Source organism: Schistocerca piceifrons, chromosome 1 (assembly GCF_021461385.2).
Source record: "Schistocerca piceifrons isolate TAMUIC-IGC-003096 chromosome 1, iqSchPice1.1, whole genome shotgun sequence".
NCBI lineage: Eukaryota > Metazoa > Arthropoda > Insecta > Orthoptera > Acrididae > Schistocerca > Schistocerca piceifrons.
Window position 1 is genome coordinate 928,965,939 of NC_060138.1, and position 23,031 is coordinate 928,988,969.

Consider the following 23,031-nt stretch of genomic DNA (forward strand, 5'->3'; position numbering starts at 1 on the left):
GCTAGAGGAGGATGTCCTTTTACATGGGGGAAGAACTGGGAACTGACATTGCTACAGTCCTTGGTTCTTTCCAACCATCTGGTCTTAATTTGTGTTAATGTCTTTGGTCTCAGCATTTTGTGACCAGTCTATTGTTTCCCCATCCACCACCTCTATCACATTAAATGCATTTAGCTTTCTGTTCTTATTCACTCAAGCATAATGTTTAGTCAGTATCACCCTATCTTCCACCTTTTAGCTCTCAGGTTTTCAACTCTCATCTGGGCCTCTGGGTGACTTTTCCAAATTCCTCCTGTTTCCTAATGCTCACTAGTTCTTTTCCTTCACACTTCTTTCTCTACCTTCAACCCTTCTATGTGAAGAAGCCACTGGCTTCAAGAGCATGCAAATTTCAGTATCATATATGTGTGTTCTCCTGCCACTTCTATGTGAGTAGATTTTCTTATCTACCCAGTTACATTACAATTTCAAAAATTGATTATTTCCATTAATATAATAATATTAGTAGATGAGAACAGTAAATTGCTGGTTTGTTCATAGTACATTTCAAAACTGTATACTACTAATATTTGAGAAAAAAGGAGGCTTATGAAAACAGAAACAGCTGTTGCAGATTCTTGAAACTAAAAATGTGATTGTATCTACAATATTTTAACTGTTTCAAGTTCTTACAGCAATATTTACTAGGACATTACTATTGTATAGACCTCAATGGTCTTCTGGAGGATTATCAGCTCAAATATATTTTTAAAATAAATGTGATCCTATATATCAGATTCACAGCACTGGCAATAAAATGGCATATAACAAACAATGGTAGCATTATTCTAATGTTCATTGTTATGTTAAACATTAGTTCATGAGTACAATTATACACATATTCCAAATCAAACAATTTTTGTCAGGTTGTTTAAACATCAATCCACTTCATAAGTACTCACCACAGATCTATTGCATTTCTTTGTTCATATTTCTTCCAGACTGATAGATTGTTGTCTCCACATCTCCATGATTAGACTGACTTATGACATTGAGTAACTGAATTTCATAGGAACCAGATTTTGTTTTTAAATCTTCGAAAAGTTTGTGTCAAGTTTGATCCTAGCCGTTGCTCAAATTTTCAGCAAAAAATCATCAGCAATTGTGCCTGAAGCTTCCAGAATACACCATCAATTCAAAAAGTTCTGAGTCCTGATGTATAGGTAATGTAAGCACAGAAAATATTGTGGCCACTGGAACTAACAACTGTAAACAACTGTTGTGCCTTTGACCAATCCATTGTGAGCCGACAGTGGCAAGTAGTGGCTTGGGACTATTGTGTGTCAGTGTTGCTGTGTCACAAACTACAATTGAGCAACACCTCTAAACCAAGTGTTCAGGACATTCTCCAAAATGTTTAAAAAATATATAAAACCATATGCAAAGTTTGTTCTGCACACCTTGACTCCCAGTCAAATATGCCGATATGTGGACACCTAAAATGACTTGACTGAAATGCAGTAAGTTTATTTCTGGAGAAAATAATTGTTATGACCTGACAGAACTACAATCATCTGGTCATAACAATGGGTTCTTTGACTGCTGTGGCAGATGGCTGATTAGAACAGTAACATTATTACAAGAATGATATAACAATTTTTTAACTTTATATAACCCATTGACACAGGAATGAGCAGAATGTCTACAACTATCTTTGAACAATAAAGTATCACATGATGCACACAATTACAAACTCTTCCCATGAAATATAAGTCCAACATTTACAAAAGTGCAGTTCTATCTGATAAGGACCACCATAAGTGTGAGGTCACAATTTTAGTCTTTATTCAGGCTCATTTGAAAGTGTTGCATTAGCAATCATGGTAGAAAAAATAGTAGCTGCTAATGACTCCCCATGTATGTGCATCAGGAGGGTGGCAGAAAAAGTGTGTCCGGGAGGTGCAGAGATCGACCTTCTATGGTCTGCGTGCATTATGCTTCACAAAACAGACATCTTAACATTCAAGAAATGTTCAAAGCAAACCAGTGAGCACCATGAATACCAAATGAAAACTGGTGCACCACAGAGATCACAAAGATTTGCACTTTCAAGATTGAAGGCAAACTCTTTGGGAGTAACAAGTTGCACAGACTTTCAGATAGTTATACACTCTTAAAGAGTGAATATAGAATCATATTGGTTTAAGAGGCTGGTGAGGAGTGATGGAAAATCATGGCATGTTACCGAATCCAAAATAGTCTGTCATGGAGTTTATCATGAAACTGGCTATCCTTTAAAGGATAGCTGCAAATAGTATGATATCTTTTACAGGCACAGAAAAAATAAACATCCAGAAGCTGAATTTGTTCAGTGCTCCCAGGTGATATGAATTGTAATGTCACACACTTTTCAGGTTGTTTAATTTGCTCTAAGGAATATTATTTTTATATGCAGACCATAAATCAAGCAAAAGCAAGTTATTTTGATCAGTTACTGGCCAAAAGCAGTTCTCATCTCATAATTGTAGTTCTCATATGCCCATTTTCCCACACATGCTTTCTGTGATGTAGATATTCCCTATTACCCTTGCAAGATCACACACACAGGAAAGAATCATAAGGGACAGAGCACCTTCAACTTCTTTCAGAATGATAAGTAATTTTCCAGGCAGTTTACTATCCAGGTTAACAATCACCATTATTGTATATGGATGTGTTAAGGCATTGATGTTAGTTAATCTTGATACAACTCTCTTATTTTCAAGGTTCCTTTCATACGCATTTCCTCTTCAAATTGCGATAGGTCAAAACTAAAAAAAAAATTTCGTTATTGAATGATAGGCGAGTTTGTTTATCTCTTCTACAAATTTTTGGGCTAGTTCTGCTGTCTGCTGTGCATCATCAAGTTGATGCTTTGTTTGAAATTTTGTTATTGTAGATTTTTCAATTCTGTTGCACTGATTGAAGTTATGCAACCATCCAGTGCTTCCCTTGAAGTCACTGTAACCTATGTCATGCACAATTTGATATGTATAATGTAAATCCTGTAAATTTTATTGAGCATCCTTGAAAATCATAAACACCAGTGTCCTCCCTTGATTACCCATTGTTTTCATTTTGCATTTCATGGTCATATTGTTGTGGACTTGTTCAAAATCTGTTCATATTTGCTTTTTTACGATGATGCAGGTGATCTCCAATGTACATAATTATGTTTAGCACTTGCTGGCTCCACATCTGTTGCAGTGTCACTTTCACCTGTTAATCATATATCATAACCATTGTACTCTTCATGTACACTGTCGGCACAGTCAGGCATGTATGAAACCACACATTCCACTGGCTCATCTTGCAGGAATGTTAATATTTCATCTGCCACCTCTTTCTCACTCTGCAAAATTCCTTGGGTTTCTTTCTGTTGAAATGTCAACTTTGGCAACTGTTGTTGTAGATATGATGCAATGTTTACTTTGTTTATTATTGCTCTGCTTTGTATCAACACTGCTACTGCTGTAGCACAGTTGTGAGCTACTGATCAACTAAGCAGTTTAGCTACACTCTGTAGCCCCATGCTACACTCACCATTAGATACCTCCAGTCCAGGCCCCATTTGCTGTTAGCAGCCAATATCTTGGTAGCATGGTAGACAATATGTGTGGCTTCAAATGCTGTAAACAACATTGGCCTTGTGTGACCTCGCATTCAAGGGGTTCCTTGTGAGGCTTGAACAGCACCCATGTCCTACCTATGATATTGTCTACTTCATCAGAGATCAAGAACTGGGAGAGAGTGCATCGAAGCTTGGCTCTACATCTACCACCATGTGATGGCACTGTGGTGTTGAGAGAGAATGTGTCTTCAAGAACACCTGCTATTCTTCATTGAGGTTTGCAGCAGAACTTCTCTAGTGTCTGTGGTATCAATGTGTGTTGCGAACTTTGGTGTCGTACCATAATCTTTCTATGATACCACACAATAATCGTGGCTGACAGGGCTTGGAATTATCAATACAAACCTGCCACAAAATAATAAAGTGAAGAAATTCATCTGAAGTATCAATGGTCTGATGACATAATAAACACTCAAGCCAGTGTGACATTTGAGTTGAACTGTATCCTAAAGAAGGATTTTTCTGAAGGTTTGGAAGGGTGGGTGGGGCAGGGGGTGGGGGTGGGTGAAGGGGGGGGGGGGGGGCTATCTTTAACTTATATAGTATCATCTTAATGTTTGTCTATTTTTTTTTCAATCTAGTCTCAAAAGGTTTTTGACTGTTAGGGTAATATCACCCTCATTTTTTCAGCAGCCTTGTGAAAGGGCACAAGGGAGCTGACACAGGTTTGAACACCTTATTATCCTTGAAATGGGAAAGGCAGAAGCATTAGCAATGATCAAGCACATGATAATACAGAATGCAGTAGAAACCACTACAACACATGTGGCCATGTAAAATGTCATAATAATATCTCCATTGTTAAAAGATTGCAGATTAGTCCCTCAATCAGATCTCTTGGAGGGAACTATCAAACTAGAGTGGACCATGGGAAGAATTTAATAACCAGCAAAGTGTAACACTCCACAAGTTGAACAAAGAATATGATAATTCTGAATGTCATACAGGTGCTAGAATATCTGATATGGGAAATGCAAAGGCTCCTTGTAGATATATTGCGGGTCAGTGAAATACAATGGAAAGAAGATAAAGATTTATGGTCAAATGAATATAGAGTAACATCAAAATCAGCAGAAAACTGTGTACCTAGAGAGGACTTCACTATGAACAGTAAGGTAGGGCAGAGAGTGATTTACTGTGAACAGTTCAGATGTAGTGTTATTCTCAGCAGAATGGGCAGCAAGCTAATGCTAACAATAGTAATTCATGTATAAATGTGAACATTACAAGCAGAAGATGATAAAGACAGAGTATAGTAAGGTACTAAGCATTTAACCCATAAATTGTTGACTAGTTTTCTTTTTACTTCATTGTCGGCTTACAATTATTTTTAGCTGTGGCGGTCACATATTATTTTCAGGGAGGGTTTGAATTTTACGTACATTGTGTTAACACTTTATTGTTACCATTTACACTGTGATTGTGACAGCCTGTATTTGAGGGAGTGCTTTGACGTCTGCAATGGAGCATGTTGATGTAAAGTAAGTAATGTTTCATAAAGAACTTCTTCATTCTGGCATGTGAAACTGTTTGCAGTATATCTAAATATGTTTATAGAGATTCTCATTTGAGAAAAGTTATTATCCATCGATTCACTTTCCGTTTATGAAGTGATTATTTCAGCCGTGTCCATATGGACACGCTGGGCAGTTGCAGGGTCAAAAATTATTTCGTTTCTTTTTCTCTCTTCATATCATATCAGAGGTCTGGTAGAATCTTTAGAGCCTGGTTTGACTGTGCAGGATGTTTTAGACGTCCTGTTTGAGGATTCAAATGCTCCTCAGGCTGATGGAATTTACATCAGGCCCCCTGATCCAGCAGTCCTCACGGATGAGGACTTGGGTGATGAGGATGAAGGAGGAATAGCAAATAATCTCAATCCTAGACAACTCCAGGATGAAGCTGAAATAAGATTAACAGACACACACACAGAAATAGATTTTAGAAATATAGATTACAGGAACAGAAGTATGCAAAAAACCTGGTTTCATGGTGCACTAATTTCATATTTGAAGTTTTTTCCTGATCCATGCTTTGATACGTATGTTGATAAGTCTGCAGCGGAAATTTTCAAATTATTCTTTGATGATGATCTGATACAATTCCTAGTTGATGAGTCAAACAACTACACACTTTTCAAGAACTTTCCAAATCCTAATATAACTTGTAAAGAAATGAGGTGTTTTCTGGGGATCCTCACTCTAAGTAGTTATAACTCTCTCCCTAATAAGAGGTTATACTGGGTTTCCAATTTAGACACACGAAATGATTTTGTATGCAATGCCATGAGGAGAAATCATTTTGAACAAATTCTTATATTTCTGCACTGTAACGACAATAAGAAATTTGATGAAAAGGACATGATGTGGAAAATTAGGCCCTTTATTGAAATAGTAAGAGACAAATGTAATAAGCTGTTTGTTCCTCAGCAACATGTCTTACAATGAATCAATGATAAATATTTTGGGAGACACTCTTGCAAGCAATTTATCGGGGGGAAACCGATACGATTTGGATATAAAGCATAGTGTTTATGCACTACTTCTGGATATCTGGTAAATTTTTCCTTTTATCAAGGAAAATCACCCAATCCAAATACAGTACTGCCCCACTTGTTGAGATGATAGATGATTTGACACTGTATTTAAAGCTACTGCCATTCTACTTTTTCTTCAACAACCTATGTATGGGTTTCTCTGTTCTGTCATACCTGAGAGAAAAGGGCTATGGAGCAACAGGCACTATCAGAGAAAACAGAGTTCCCAAATCGCACCCAGTTTTCTCAAAGAAAGCGCTAATTAAAAAGGAAAGGGTGTGTTTTGAATCCTCACTTTCCAAGGATGATTGTGTTATAGTCACAAAATGGATGGACAATTCAGTGGTTACCATAGCTTCTACCTGTGAAGGAGTTGAACCTGTATCATTTGTAAAAGATATTTTGCTAAGGAGAAGAAGACAGTTCAAGTAAAACGTCCTGAAATTATCACAGCCTGTAATAAACACGTGGGAGGAATGGATAGGATGGATGAAAACATTGCCATATACAGAATAAACATACGAAACAAGAAGTGGTACTGGGCTTTACTTTCTTGGCTGATTGACGTATCTGTACGTAATGCATGGCAGCTGAAGAAAGAAATGCTAGCTAGGACTACTCAACCTGAATTCAGAAGAGAAATTGTACAAGTTTACCTAAATAGATATATGAATCCCGTAAAAGGAGCAGGCAGGCCGTCTATCAGCCCTATGTGTGGATACAAATCGTGTGTTCCAAGTGATATCAGATATGATGGCATAAAGCACCATATCAAGAAAACTGAGAAGAAGAGAAGATGTGTAGGTTTGTACTGCAAACAGAATTCATCAGTTGTTCACTCAAAATGTGGGAAATGTGATGCAGGACTGTGTCTAGAATGCTTTGAAGTGTACCATGAAAGTCAGTAAAACAAATGATTGTGAAATGTTTTGTGTATGGTGTTATAAATTGGTTTGTAAGAATTATTTTGTTCAAATTTTACCTTACTTGTATTACAACTCTGATTAATAAAACATATCTTCAAATGTATTTCAATTTCACAGAAAATATTTGAAATATTCATCTGAGTGCCCAGCGTGTCTATATGGACATGTTATGTTACAGACAAACTAAGACAGAGAAGAGTCAAATAATGGTTTATATGCACTACTTAGATGCACAAGAAGTCAAAAAATTGAAAATAAATTTAAGTATCCAATTTTGAAAAATTCGGGCAGTTAATGGTTAAGCCAGTATCTAAATGGAGACAGTAATCTAATAGTCACAGAGAACTGGAACACCATGGTAGTGTAAGGAACTGAATATGGTGTTATTTGGGAATACTGACTCTATAATAGGAGAGAGAGAGAAGGAAAACTGAGTTCTTCAGTAAATTTCAGATAGTTATAGTGAATGCACTGTTCAAAAATCACAAGAGGAGGAGGTATACTCAGAAAAGTTCTGGTGCCATGGGAGTATACTGCTGTAATACATTATAGTCTGACAGATTCCAAAATGAGATAATGTATAGTAAGGCATGGGTAGGTGGGGGTAAAGCCCCACAGTTCTGTTTTTATAATATTGTGGTCAATAATAGATAGATTTCCTTGTGATTTCAAATTGAAATCATAGATTGGGTTGTTACATATAACTCACCCAAAGTCCAGCACTGTCTGACTGTTAATTACATAGAAACTTGGAAGGTTTTACCTCACAAAGTTGTCTAAGGACAAACACTCTGGGTCTCTTCCCCATTTGAGATAGACCTGGATAAAATTGGATGACTTCATAATAAAATCACTCAAAATAACCATTTTCAACATTGATGTGTTGTAGCCAAGTTACCCAACATAATATTGAACTGAAATGTCTCGTAAATTTGAACATAGTGTTTGAAAGTACTTGTACAAAAATAATACGTTCTTCTCCACAAAAGGAGAAATAGTAGGGTAACCCAAACAAGTTCAATTACTGGGGCTAAGCTGCCTAGGCACCTAGTAAACAGTGTTCTTTGTTAGGTCCTCAGATTCTTCCTTGAACTCCCAGGCTCTTTTACTTCTTCTTCAGATACTTCTTTGCAAATAGCTAGTCCATGTCTATATCTGAACTATTGTCACAATGTAAGAAGTCTGAATGTCACCGTGAAGAATAGTGAACTGGCTGTGTGATGTGATTTTTCCTTCTTTTTTTCTTTTTTCCACTTCATAATTAATAAAACTGTCTAATTAAGGCACTAATTAAGATTTTAAATAATTTTCAACCATAAAAGACCATTTTCAATATTGATGCCATACTTATAGGTAGAGGTTTTCTGACTACAGTTCATAACAGTGTTCATATACTTTTATAATTTACAAAATTTCAGCAATTTTCATAAACTAGATAATAGTATCATCTTATAGTCCACATAAAAAAGCAAAATTTAACTTGTTGATTTTCAAAATGTTAGGTAGTTTAAAAAATCACATCAAAATCTCATGCCTCTTTTTAAATAGCTACTCCTTCTCTAAAATTGCCTGTCTCAGGTGCGCTATTAAATGAGTAACATCTGAATATCACAAAATCCACATCAGCAAGCATTTGTATAACATCCTTATGTTGAATTGAGTTAAATTCTGTGCTGAGCTAATATAATATTAATATCTCCATGAAAGTTTGTACTGGAATAATAATTGTGTCATATCAGTGCCTCTAAAATTTCTGTGTACAATATTAATTACAGAATATCAAAGTGTTAAAGTTACAAAATTGGTTTTCAATGGCTGGTTTGTTTTATGGGGATGAATCCTTTAATGCCATAGTGTTTGTTCTGTATTTGCAGTAGATGATGCTACTGTATCTAATTTCCACTGTGAATGTGTTACTCTGGTGAAATTATTCTGACACTCAACATTGTCACTGTGCTTGTGAGATTTATGTTGACTATCATTTGCCACAATGAACTACCACTTATTATTTCTCTAAGAGCAGGTTTACTGCAAAAAAACTTTGTAACAAAAACTGTACTAAAAGTAAAATACGTAGTTCTGTCGTACCTGTGAAAACTGAACTGGTCATTGATCATGAATATAAGACAAGTGGAGGTAGTGATTGATTTATAACTTTAAATCATCTGTGGGCTACATTATTGGGTCTATCCTTTTCTCAATTAGTTTTTTGCCAGCTACAACTAAAGAGACAAGGGGCATCAGCTAAAAAGGCCACCAAGGCAGGTAAAGTGGAATACCTACAATAAGAGGGGTAGATAAGTCTGAGAATTATGTCATAATCATGCATCAAAGTTCCTGACAAAAATAATATACAGAAGAACAGAAAAATTGTAAACCTCCTAGGTGATGATCTGTTTGGCTTTACGAAAGGAAAAGGCACCAGAGAGGCATTCCAACATACTACCTGATAATGCAAGTAACATCTTAGAAAAGTCAACATTTGTCAACCCAGACATAGGTAAAATGGCACAATATATTCAAAATTTCCAGAAAAATATGTTTAAGCTATTGCAAGAGATGAGTAATGTACGAACTGTATGAGGACCATGGTGGAACAATAAGAATGAGAGTCTAACAATGAAGCACTTTGACTAATAAAGGTATAAGATGAGAATGCAGTGTAACTCCCCTATCATTCAGTTTCAACATCAAAGAAATGATGTTGAAAATAAAAGAAATGCTTATAAGTGGCATTGAATTTGAGTATGAAATTACTGTCCTCATTGGAAACAAGAATGACCTACAAGACCTGTTGAATGAATTTAATAGTCTAATGAGCACATGCTATAAAGTGTGAGTAAACCAAAGAAAGACAAAAGTAATGAGAAGTAGCAGATATGATAACAATAAACCTAACATCAAAACTGGGGACAACAAAGGGAACAAAGTAAAGGAATTCTGCAACCTTGCAAGCAGACAAACACATTATGGATGAAACATAGAGGAGGTAAGAAGCAGAGTAGCACAGGCAAAGAGGGCATTCCTTACCAAAAGAAGTATAGTAGTATTAAGCATTGGTCTTAATTTGAGAATGATATTCCTGAGAATGTACATCTGGAGCATGGAATTGTGTGGAAGTAAATGGTAGACTGTGAGGAAATGAGACAAGGAGAGAATTCTTATCTTTTAAGATAAGGTGGTGTAGAAATAACACTGAAAATTAGATGGGCTGGTCAAATAGGAACTGAGGAGCTTATACAAACAATGTGGGATGAAAGAAAGGTGGGGAAAACATCAAGAAAAAGAAGAGTCAGAAGAACAGGACATCTGTTAGGACATCAGGGAACAACTTCCTTAGTACATTAGAAAGTAGTAGAGAGTAAAAACTGAAGGGGAAGACATTGACTGTACAACAACTAATTGAAGTGCAAGTACTACTCTGAGTTGAAGATAGCACAGGAAAGGAACTCATGGCAGCCCACATCAAAGTAACCAAAAGTTTGATGATACCAAAAAGAAGAAAAGATTTTGGAACAGATCATATTGTTGGTCTTACAATAACTCTAATTGATGTACACAACACTCTGTCTGATAAATGTGGGTGAAACAGTTATATTATTAATACTCCAATGGTCTGCAATGAGACCTGGAGTCCATGTTATCTTCACTACCTTCACATGCAATTTAAAAACTATAGTTGTATGTATTTGTTAGCCTTTTGTGTGGTTTTATTGAAGATATGACTTAGTACTGGGTATAATAAATAACTTTGAGCACAGATATGTCTTACATTCTCTATTTATATGGATTGTAGCTTAGTGTGTAAGTATCAAACTACAGACCTAAAAGTCTAGGCTTGAATTACCATTCAGTCTCAGAAGTTTCTTGTGCTACCTGTTGCTCTCATAATGATACATTTATGGGAAAAATACTGAGTAGCATAATGATTTAGAATGCATCTTAAACTCTATGTCCTTCTGTAACTGGCTGGATAAGTGAATTTAAAAGTTTGAAAGAAGTCAATAGAATACCACCTGCATAAACACAGTTGTGTCTGAATCAAAATTCATGTTGAGGATAGCTCTGTTAATTTCGTTTTGCATAGATCATTTGCATGACTAATAATGATATTTTTAATGATTTCATGATGCTGTCAACTCTCTTAATTTGATGTATGCTTGTGCAAAGTTAGCACTAGATCATTTTCATGTATTTAAATCAGAAGCATTATATATTGGCTGCATTAATATCACTTATGATTTTAACATAGGAACAAGTAGTATTTCAAGACATATTAAGCAGATCATAATTTATTTTATGGATGATTCTTTCACGGAATATCATTCCAGGCATGTTGCTCCTATCACTGTATGTAAATATCATAAAATAAATGAGAAATAGTTTTTTGCCACTCAGTTGGTAGAGCACTTGCCCGCGAAAGGCAAAGGTCCCGAGTTCGAGTCTCGGTCGGGCACACAGCTTTAATCTGCCAGGAAGTTTCATATCAGCACACACTCCGCTGCAGAATGAAAATCTCATTCTGGAAACATCCCCCAGGCTGTGGCTAAGCCATGTCTCCACAATATCCTTTCTTTCAGGAGTGCTAGTTCTGCATGGTTCGCCGGAGAGCTTCTGTAAAGTTTGGAAGGTAGGGGACGAGGTACTGGCAGAAGTAAAGCTGTGAGTACTGGGCGTGAGTCGTGCTTCGGTAGCTCAGTTGGTAGAGCATTTGCCCGCGAAAGGCAAAGGTTTCGAGTTCGAGTCTCGGTCGGGCACACAGTTTTAATCTGCCAGGAAGTTTCATATCAGCGCACACTCCGCTGCAGAGTGAAAATCTCATTCTGGAAGGAAGATGTTACTTTGAACAGTTGTTGAAAAGCTCCTATATATAAGATACTTACACTAAGAAGATTGTAATTATTTTACAGAAATTTGTTAACTAAGCTATATATGTCTTTGTTCTCATTTGTATTTAAGTATCATTCCTCGCTGGTATAAATATGACTGTTTTTACAAAGATCTTATATATAAAATTGGTCACAGTACTCTAACGAAACAGTAATGAAAACTATGAGAATCGAGTAAAACCTGCCTTATGGTTACATGATCTTTCAGATTACTGTCATATTTATAATAAGTACAGCCAAAATTATACATTCTATAGTTCTATAATACTTCATTGTACATCTGGTAAAAAGTTGTTTAGGAATTCTCCAGTTCACTGGTCTTCAAAAGTAATTTTGTTAAAACATGATTTTAAGAACGTGTGACACTAAGTGACCATAGTTCATCCACCTAACAGCCACAAAATGCCTAATACAGATGAATCACTACACATATTACATGAATTACAGAAATACAAAATCATGGATGTGATGGAAGAAATTGAAATTTTTATGTCCATCTAAAAAACGAGTCAGACAGAGATTTTAATGAAGGAAAAGACCCAAAAAACGTAAAATTCCTTGACAGCATTTTACCACTTTTATGATGAAGCATTATAGAACCACAGAATGTAAAATTGTGGCTATATTCATTAATAAATGTGACTGTAATATGTAAGGTCATATACCATAAAGCAGTTTTTACTTGATTATCATAGTTTAATGTTTCATTAGAGTTTGTGATATATTTTATACATATAAGATCTTTTTAACAACTGCTCAAAATGATGAGCTCTCACAAGTAAAAGAATAAATATTTGAAAGTTATTATAAAGAAATTGTATATAGTCATATTTACACTAATGATGAATGATAATTTTAAATGTAACTGAGAAGAAAGACACATTTAGCTTAATTATCAAGTTTTTGTGAAATAATTAGAATCTTCCTAGCGTAAGCATGATAAACTGACATTATGTATAAGAACATGCTCTTAAAACAATGAAAAACTATTTCTAATTTACTTTGTGGTAACTACATGTAGTCATAGCAGCAAGGACTTAAATGGTATAACATTCCATTACAGAATCATTGATAAATTAAGTTATAATCCACCTAGTGTGTCTTGAAATATGATTTGTTCCTATGTCAAAATCATAAGTGATACTAATGCATCCAACATATAACGTTAACACTTAGGAAAGTTGAAAATGACCTAAGGTCAAAATTGTACATCAAATAAAGAGAATGGCAGCTGAAGGCATAATTAAAGCATTCAAAAAATTTATTGCAGTTATAGACTCTATCAAAATGGAAATTACTAATCATAACAATGTGGAACATGTCATTTTACATTCATATTACACAACATATTTTCTTGTATATACATACAATAAAATCTAACACTTAATTAGCCCTTGTTCAACTAATCATTTCATCCTCTATGAATTCCTCTAGTCAATAGCACCATTTCCCCCACAGAATCTGCGGTAGCCTCATTTTTAAAATTTTTGACTTTGTATTAAATATTTTTTGTGCATTAAATTGTTATATATTGTCACACCCACATACTGTGAGGCCTGTGCATGTGATTTCAACTGGTGTGTGGGTAGCATAAAATTATTTTTCTTTCTCATGTTATATGAGTGGTTAAAATGGTTTTCCTTAAATAATTTTTTTCTGCTGTGTTGGCAGATTATAATTTCATAAGTGTATATGGAGGGAACAGTTAAGATTTGTAGTTTCTGAAATAATGGGCGACAAGACTGTTTGCTATGCAGTGCCAATGTATCTGACAATTTTCTTTTGCTATTTTAGTATTCGACATACACTACTTGAACTTTCCCAGAAAATTAAACCATATCTAACAACAGATTCAAAATGACTATGATAGCAACTTTTGTGTATTCATGTCAATGGAATTTGCTAGTGCTTCCATTGCAAATACAAAACTGCATAGTTTACTAGTGTATTGCTGCTTAAGCTCTTGTCCACATTTAGTCCTCGGAATTTGACTGTATACACTTCTTCCATAAGCTGACTGACACATTGTTTTTTAAGTTCCACACATTTTTAATGTTTGGTTTTGAAATGTACCACATGAGTTTTTGCAATGTTCAGTTTCAACTCATTTAACTGGGATCATTTTTCTAAAGAATTCAGTGTGCTTAAGACGGAACTTGGAATTTTTTCTACATCGTCATCCTCAATCAAAACAGAAGTATTGTCTGCAAACAGAAGTGATATGCAGTTTATATTTATGGATAAGTGATTTACATAGAACAGGAACAGGATTAGCCCCAAAAACGGAGCCTTGAGGCACACCTTCTGATACTGTGCTCCATTTAAAATAACAATTCACTGTCTCTGAACTGATAGTTACCCTTGTAGATAAGCGAGTTATGGTTGACAGAGTCAAATGCTTCTGTAAGATCACAGAAGATACCTGCAGCTTTACTCCTCTGATCCAATGATTTGCATTTCTTTACAGTAAAGTTATTCACTGCATCCACAGTGTTTGTTGTGGCTGAAATCGAAATTGGTTACTTACAGTAATAAATCTTTTTACAGCAAAAATTTTGGTCTGGTTTGCAGCTACTTTCTCTAACATCTGACAGGACTGCGAGAATAGAAATACACCAATAGTTTCCATGTCTTGCCTCAATCTTTTCTTGAACACAGCTATGACTTCAGCATACTTCAAAACAGTGGGAAAGCATCCCTGTTCAAAAAAGTGGTTGAATATTTTAGTTGGAGGGGCGGTGGGTGCTATTATGCCACACAATGTTTTAATCACTATATTGGGGCCCCCACCCCACACAGCAGAATTTTTATTTTTTAATGATAATATAACATTTTCCACATCCTTTATTCTGACTCTTAAAACCCATAAGATACTCAACCTCTTGGTGGAGTCCAAAGGGATTTACTTTACTCTGGTACTCAGCTACATCAACATCTGCCTTTGCCATAAATGCTGTCTCAGGTAACTGAAACCACACTGCAAGCAGCAGCATCAGCATGATGGGAATGCGACTGAGTGGTGGTAAGAAGGAGGCTGAGGCAGGAAGGAGAAGGGATAGTCGATGGGAGGTGGTGGACAGTGAAGTGCTGCAGGTTTGACAGAGTGAGGGGCAGAGGGCGGAGAGGGGTGGTGGAAAAGGAGAGAAGTAAAAAGACTGAGCGTGATGGTGGAGTGATAGCCATATAGTGCTGGAATGGGAACATGAAAGGGGCTGGATGAGTGATGACACCGACCAATGAAGACTGAGGCCAAGAGGGTTACAGGAATGTCTTCAGCAAGTGGGTGGTCCACTTGTTTCTTGTCCACAGTTTGTCAGAGGCCATTGATGTGGATGGACAGCTTGTTGATTGTCATGCCCCCATAGAGTGCAGCACAGTGGATGCAGCTAAGGTTGTAGTTCATATGACTGGTTTCACAGGTAGCCCTGCCTTTGATGCAATAGGTGATGTTTGTGACTGGACTGGAGTAGGTGGTGGTGGGAGGTTGTATGGGACAGGTCTTGCATCTAGGTCTATTACAGGGGTATGAGCTATGAGGTAAGGGGTTGGGAACAGATGTCATGTAAAGATGGACAAATACATTGTGTAGGTTCAGTGGACGGTGGAATACCACAATGGGATGGGAAGCACAGTGGGCAGGACATTTCTCATTTCATGGCATGACAAAAGGTAGTCTGTGGCTGGACAGTGGGACTTTGTGAGGGGATGGGAAACTGGAAATATAAGGCATAGGAGATTTGTTTTTGTGCAAGTTTGGGAGGATAATCACAGTCTGTGAAGTCTTTATTGAGAACTTTGGTACATTTCAAGAGGGACCACTCATAACAGCAGATACAGCGACTCTTGTCCTTTGGGAACTTGAGCAACATGCACAACTCCACCAGAAAGAGCTCTTCATCCTGCTCACTTCCTATTCCTGCTTTGGAGTACCTTTGTCCACCATGTCCACAAATACCTCCAAACCTCCCCCACGTCCCCTCTTAGCTGAAAAGCCCTGTATTGCAGACCTACTACACTTACCCCACCCTCCAAAACCCCCTCCCACCACCACACAGAATCCAGAACCTGAACAGACCCATAACACAGTCATGAACCTTTTCCTCCAGTGGCCTTAGCCCCACAGAAATGTCAGTCATTTCCAAAGGCCTCACCTTTTGCCCCATTTCCACACCCAATGAAACAGGACTCATTAAAGATCTTCTCAACTTCTCCCAGTTCCTTCAGTGGAAACACTCTTTCGCCACTAACCCTACAAAACAGACTCTACCAAAGACCAATATTGAACTCTGCCTATCTCAGTTCACTCCTCCATCCAAATGTGATCCACCCCCACTGCCCCAAAATCACCCCTTTCTAAATTTGCAGAATTTCTTAACCTTGAACCTTGCCTCACTGTCATTCCCCAGATCTCTCAACATCCAAACTAACCTTACATCCACAGAAAGAACTGCAGTCCACCATCTAAAAACTGATCCCAAACTTATAATCCTACCTGTGATCAAAGGCTCCACCATTGTTACTTTGAACTGCAAGGATTACCTGGCCATCAGATGTTGTCACCTACAAACTTTGCCACATTGACCCCATTCCAGAAATACAGCAGGATCTCCAGCTGCTAGTCAAATCCTTAGGCCCATTCCAGAACCTCTCCCCGGAGTCCATCTCTCTACTCACCCCTACCACTTCCTGCACACCTACCTTCCTAAAGCACATAAACCTAACCACCCAGGAAGCCACATTGTGGCCAGTTACTGTGCACCCTCTGAGAGAACCTCTGCTCTCGTAGACCACCACCTGCAACATATTACCCAGAACCTGCCCTCCTACAAAAAGATACCAACCATTTAATGCAGTGACTCTTCACAGTTCCTGTCCCTTTACCACATGGTGCCCTGTTCATCACAACTGATGCCATCTCCCTTTACACTAACATTCCTAATGCCCAAGGCCATATCACTATTGAACACTACCTTACCCAACACCCAACAGATTCCTAACCAACAATCTCTTTCCTAGTCGCCATGACCAACTATTTCCTCACACACAATTACTTCTCCTTTGAAGGCATTACCTAGAAACAAATCAGTGGTTCAGTTAAGGGCACCCACATGGCACCATCCTATACCAATGTATTCATGGGCCATCTAGAGGAATTCTTTCTAAAAATCCAGATCCTAAACCTCTCACCTGCTTCCAATTTATTGCTATCTGGATCAAGGGTGAGGACATCCTATCCACATTCATCCAGAACCTGAACTACTTCTCCCCCATTTGCTTCACCTGGGCCTACTCAACCCAATAAGCCATCTTACTAGATGCTGACCTACACCTCAAAGATGGCTACATCGGTACCTCCATCCATATCAAACTTATTAACCACCAGTAATACCTCCACTTTGATAGCTGCCACCCATTCCATACCAAAAAGACCCTTCCATACAGCCTAGTCACTCATGGTCATCACATGTGCAGTGATGAGCAGTCCCTCTTCAAATATACTGAATGTGTCACTGAGGCCTTATCATCGCAACCTTGTACAAAAACAAATCTCCCATGCCTTATCATTCCAGACTCCCACCACCTCACAAAGTCCCACTGTCCAGCCACAGATGAGCACTCCCCTAGTAACTCAGTACCACCCACATCTGTAGCAACTGAATTAAATTCTCTGCCATGGTTTTGACTACATTTAGTTGTGTCCTGAAATAAGAAATGTCCTGCCATTATCCTTCCCACCTTTTCCACAACAGTATACCTCCATCCACTGAACGTACACAATGTACTTATCCATCCTTACACAATCCCTGCTCTCAACCCTTCACCTCATGGCTTGTACCCCTGTAATAGACCTAGAGGCAAGACCCGTCCCATACAACCTCCCATCACCACCTACTCCAGTCCGGTCATGAACATCACTTATCACATCAAAGACAGGTCTACCAGTGAAACCAGTCATGTGATCTACAAGCTAAGTTGCAACCACTGTGCTGCATTCTATGTGGGCATGACAAGCAACAAGTTGTCCACCCGCATGAATGGCCACCGACAAACTGTGGGCAAGAAACAATTTGACCATCGTGTTGCTGAACATGATGCCAAAAAGGACATCCTTCATTGCAATGACTGCTTCAAAGCTTGTGCCATAAGGATCTTTCCCACCAACACCAGCTTTTCTGAACTGCACAAGTGGGAACTCTCCCTCTCCATGCAATGCATCCTATGTTCCCGTAACCCTCCGGGCCTCAACCTTTGTTAGTCACTGTCCTCACCCATCCAGCCCCTTCTCTATTCGTGCACTACACAGCTGCCATTTCACTACTACACTCAGTCTTTTTACTTCTCTAATTTTCCACTAATTACCCCCCCCCTCCCCTCCCCACTACTCTTGTGCACTCTGTCTAATCTGCACTTCACTGTCTGCCGTCCCCACCATACTATTCTCCCCCTCCCTGCCCCAGCTTCCTCCTTATGCACACCCAGTCATCACTCTGATCATCCACTGGTGCTGCTACTTGCAGTGTAGTTTCAGCTCCCTGAGACTGCAGTTGAAAGTGTGAGTTGCATTTGTTTGTGTGCATGTGTGTGTGTGTGTGTGTGTGTGTGTGTGTGTGTGTGTGTGTGTGTGGGTGGGTGGGTGGGTGGGTGGGTGCATGGGTGTGGGTTGTCTATTGCTGATGAACACCTTAATGGCTGAAAGCTTTATGTGTCACAGTCTTTTTGTTGTGCCTATCTGCAAGAAAGCATCTCTGCTATATGGTGAGTATCAACTTTCCTTTTCATGATATTGTTACATTCCATTCTGGATTTTCCATTCTTTGGACTTTGATTGTAATTTTTGTTTCTGCAAATAGTGGTCAATTATTTGTGCTATGTTTTGTCAATTGCGTTATTACCAGTATTGTCTTATGAAGGGGCACAGTTAGAATTATTCCAGATGCTGTACCATGCGTATAATATTTCCTTTTTCAACTATCTACACTGTTTGATGGAAGAGGACTAATTTTGTTTGTGGGAACATAGTCACGAAATGCATCTGTCGTGTCTGAGGATGTGTGCAGTGGCTGTGTGGTTGAATGACAAAGTCTGGTCACTTCATTTCATTCCTCTGATGTTCAGGCTGGTCAGTGACAGATGAATGAGGAGTCACCTTTGGTAAAACATGTCTATTCTCTGGCCATAATCCACTTACTCAGAAAACATTGATGGCTCTTTACATAGTTGCTGCCCTAGGGAACACTACTCCCAGTAAGAATGCTATGTGCTCTATTGTCAGTCATCTCCCAGGATTCTTCCTTAGTTCTGTTGCTGTTGCTGACCCAAAGAATGTATTAAGCAGTTTGAAGAAAGCCACATCCAAACTCTGCATGTGTTATGTGGAATGTCATGGCAACAATAACATGATCATCCCATTTCCTGAACAAATTATATGGCAGCTATACTTTGGGTGCAACTACTGTACCCATCAAGTATCAACAAGATTTTTGTTTCTGGAGAAGGCTTAAATGCAGACACAAAGTGCTCCATCCATTCGCAGAAATCTTCCTCATTCATCCATCCCTTTTCTTGACAACAAAATATTTGCTTAGGAGGTGCTCCAAAGGAAAGAGATTCCTTCATTCTCTTTCTAGGATTGGTGGCAAGTGCACTCTTGATGCACTACAAGTGTAGACCCCTGTCAGATTTTTCTCTCATTAACAACTTGTGATAGCTACTACTTGATTTTTTTCTTCCTGAGGAAGCACCTTTTTAGGATGTTGCACAGCTGTGTGCAAAGTTTTGTCCATGATAAATATACTTGTGGTTGTGATTTTATGTTCACCCACAATCTTCGCCAAAAAATCAAAAAACTTATGGACTACTACCCTGTTGAAGACAGATGTCCTAGCATGGGATGTTAATTCCAGTTTTCGTAAGCTCACTTCATGGTGCAACCACATACAACCATCATACTATTCCTTACCAGCCAATCCTTGGTCCCTGTTCAAACACATATTGATTTTATTTGCCTTTAGTCTATCATACCCCTCCTTCTCACACTGAAAAGAATGAAACACCACACATTTAAAAGGTAAACAAGACAGTAATTTCAATTAGGAATATTGATTGTGGCAAGTTTAATTAAGTTTTGCATTAATTTGATTCTATTAGATGTAAATTTTTGTAAATGTTTAGTAAGATAATTGAAGTTACATGCTCACATAACATGCTTTCCAGGCCACTGAACAAGGCCACTTTTGACAGCAGAAGACAAATTTATTGGACAGCCAACGCAAACATCGAATGCTATGGTCTTTTTGTGGGAAGTGTATCTCTTGAATGTCATTTTGGGAATATTTTACCTCACTGCCAACACATTAAGGCCTTCCCCATTATTCACTGCTTTTAAGAGCAATGCCAAGTCACCATGTTTCCATTTATTATACCTTCCTTTCAATTTTCTTCCTTCCCTGGTGGCCATATGGAAACGTATATGAGTTGATAGACCAATATGTAATTTGGACCAGTGTACCAAATTACACACTGCAGTCTGGTCCTAATTACATGAAAGAGAACAGTTTACACCATCACAACATATTTTAAATATAATAGGGAAATTACTTACCTTACAGTTGTATTGAAAACCAGACAAAGTTGCCTTGTAGTTTGAGATAATAAAGTGGATAATACAATACACAATTACTGGTCACAATTTATAACTAACATGTGTTGTGAGAACACACCACCATCTCAGGCCAGCTGTTTGTACTCAAGTGATAGCAGATGGCAGTGGCATATGTTTTGCATGGCCGATCACAAAGTTGCCTGAGATGTGCTGCCGTCTATCAAGCTTGCACTGAATTCAGGTATGGCCTGAATTGGATGTTGTTCCAAATTCCCTATACTTCCCCTATATGTCAATCACTGAGTGATCTTCTGTTAATAATACCACTCACCACGATTTTCAATGTTTTGTAGAGGTTAGTGGCAAATCAAATTCTGTTTCTTGTTTCACTCACAATTTCTATTTCAGTGTTGTTCCTAAGAGAATTTGTGCCAACATGGACGATGACTCCTTTGTAATTCTTCCAAGATGCCTCTGCTGAACTATACTGCAACCTATATAAGTTGCTAAAGTGCTTCTTCAACTGATGGGTGTTGATTCCTGGACAAACGTCTATTGTGAAATTTGGTACTATCACATTTTCAACAGAGAATCACTTATGACAAGGTATTCATATCTTTTGCTCAGTTTTTCATTACTGAGATGTTTCAAATTCTTTTTATGATGTGCTATAATTGTCAACGTTTATTTATTTTCGGTTCTTCAGGCATCTGCATAAGTTTCTTCCGTAGGTGCAGAGCCACATTGTTTTAGCTAATAACTGTATCATTCTGCCTGTTTTTGATGTAATTTTCAACTGTCACATTAGATCTTTAGTAAAAACATGTTTTCCCATCTTTCAGGTCATAATTTTCTTGCTTCTGCACTAATGATTCTGCTTTTGAAGTGTAAATGTCACTATAAAGCACTTTAATAATTTCTTCTTGCAACCTCATTGTGGAAGCTACTTTTGTGTTTTTGTCCTGCAAACAGTCAAGGCATGTGTGGTGGTTATCATTGCTAATAAATTTTAAGCATATTTTTCCAAACCTTTCATGCAGCCAGAAGATGCACTTCACACATAGAATTCCTTTTGCAACCCATTTCTGACACTTTTTACACAATTCAATATTTGCATATTTACAAGCTTTGTGTCACCGCACTTTTCAGTAGATGACATCTGGAAATGTAAAAGTGAAGTGGGAAATGAAACACCTTTTTCTACATCAGTGAACATAAATGATGGTAAAAATAAATTAAATTTGTCATATGTGATGTACAGTACAGATGTATGCTTCTGCCCATAACATTCTAACATTCTATGCATGCACCACTTGGAAGTGGTACTGAAGAGCATGCCACATCATTGTTCATTGTGACAGTTCATTGGTGATGGCAGGAGGTGTACATACTTCATGAGCTACGCTTACATAGACAGACATACATGTCAGGGAACAGCTGGATTATTTTATGTACAAATATTATTAAAATTACACTGTGTCAAAAAAGGTGGAGTCAAATAATTTCTGTTCAAATGCCATGCAATCCATAGTCAATATGCCAATTATGCAAAATCACTGTGAGCATTTACGGGACTTGATGTGTGGAATATCTCGTGTCACTTAATCTCCATCACTTTGCATGGGGAGATTAAGTGTGGTGTGGTTTGATCACCCTCACGACACAAACTAGACCTGGGGGTCATTTTTCTCTGCACCCATCAATGTGAAGATTATTTTTCTAAATTTTCCAAGGCCTGACATTAGCCTCATTATCATGAGTTCAATTTATCACTTGTTCAAGCCCAAATTGGAGAACTTCTCCTACAACATGGCTCTGGCATCTTTAATGTGTCATGTTTTGTTTCGGATCATTGTCCTATATTCTACATGCTGCCTTCTGATCCAGTTTCATAGTTTTGATTCCACCATTGCATTACTGATGGCTAGGACAGTTTACAGTACAGCCTAATGCAGGATTGGCTCAGGTGACTGTTAACATAGGGGGGTTATGTAGGGATTTTACTAAAGAGGATCAGCTAGTGATTGTAGGTGGGGCTGGTAATAGTATTGATAGGGATGGGGAGTATGACATAGATGGTGACCTGGAAAAGATAGCCACTCAGACTGGCAACACGAATGTGCATTTCGTGGAACTGTTTCAGCGTCACGATCAGCCTCATCTTAATACAGCCGTCAGGCATAATAACATGAGACGTGGGTGTGCGCTGATGACAGAAAGCATGGGTCACATTTCAGTGGTGTTGATGGAGTCTATCAGCAGGACGGGTTTCACTAGACATGGCCTGCACCTCAACAGGTATGGGAAGGGGAGGTTGGCAAAGCTTATAGGTGACAGCATAGGTGGGGTTGGTGGGATCACTAATGGGAAAATTCCTGCTTCAGTGGGTGTTAGAGCTGCACCTTTTTTAGATTGAAGTCAGCTGATAG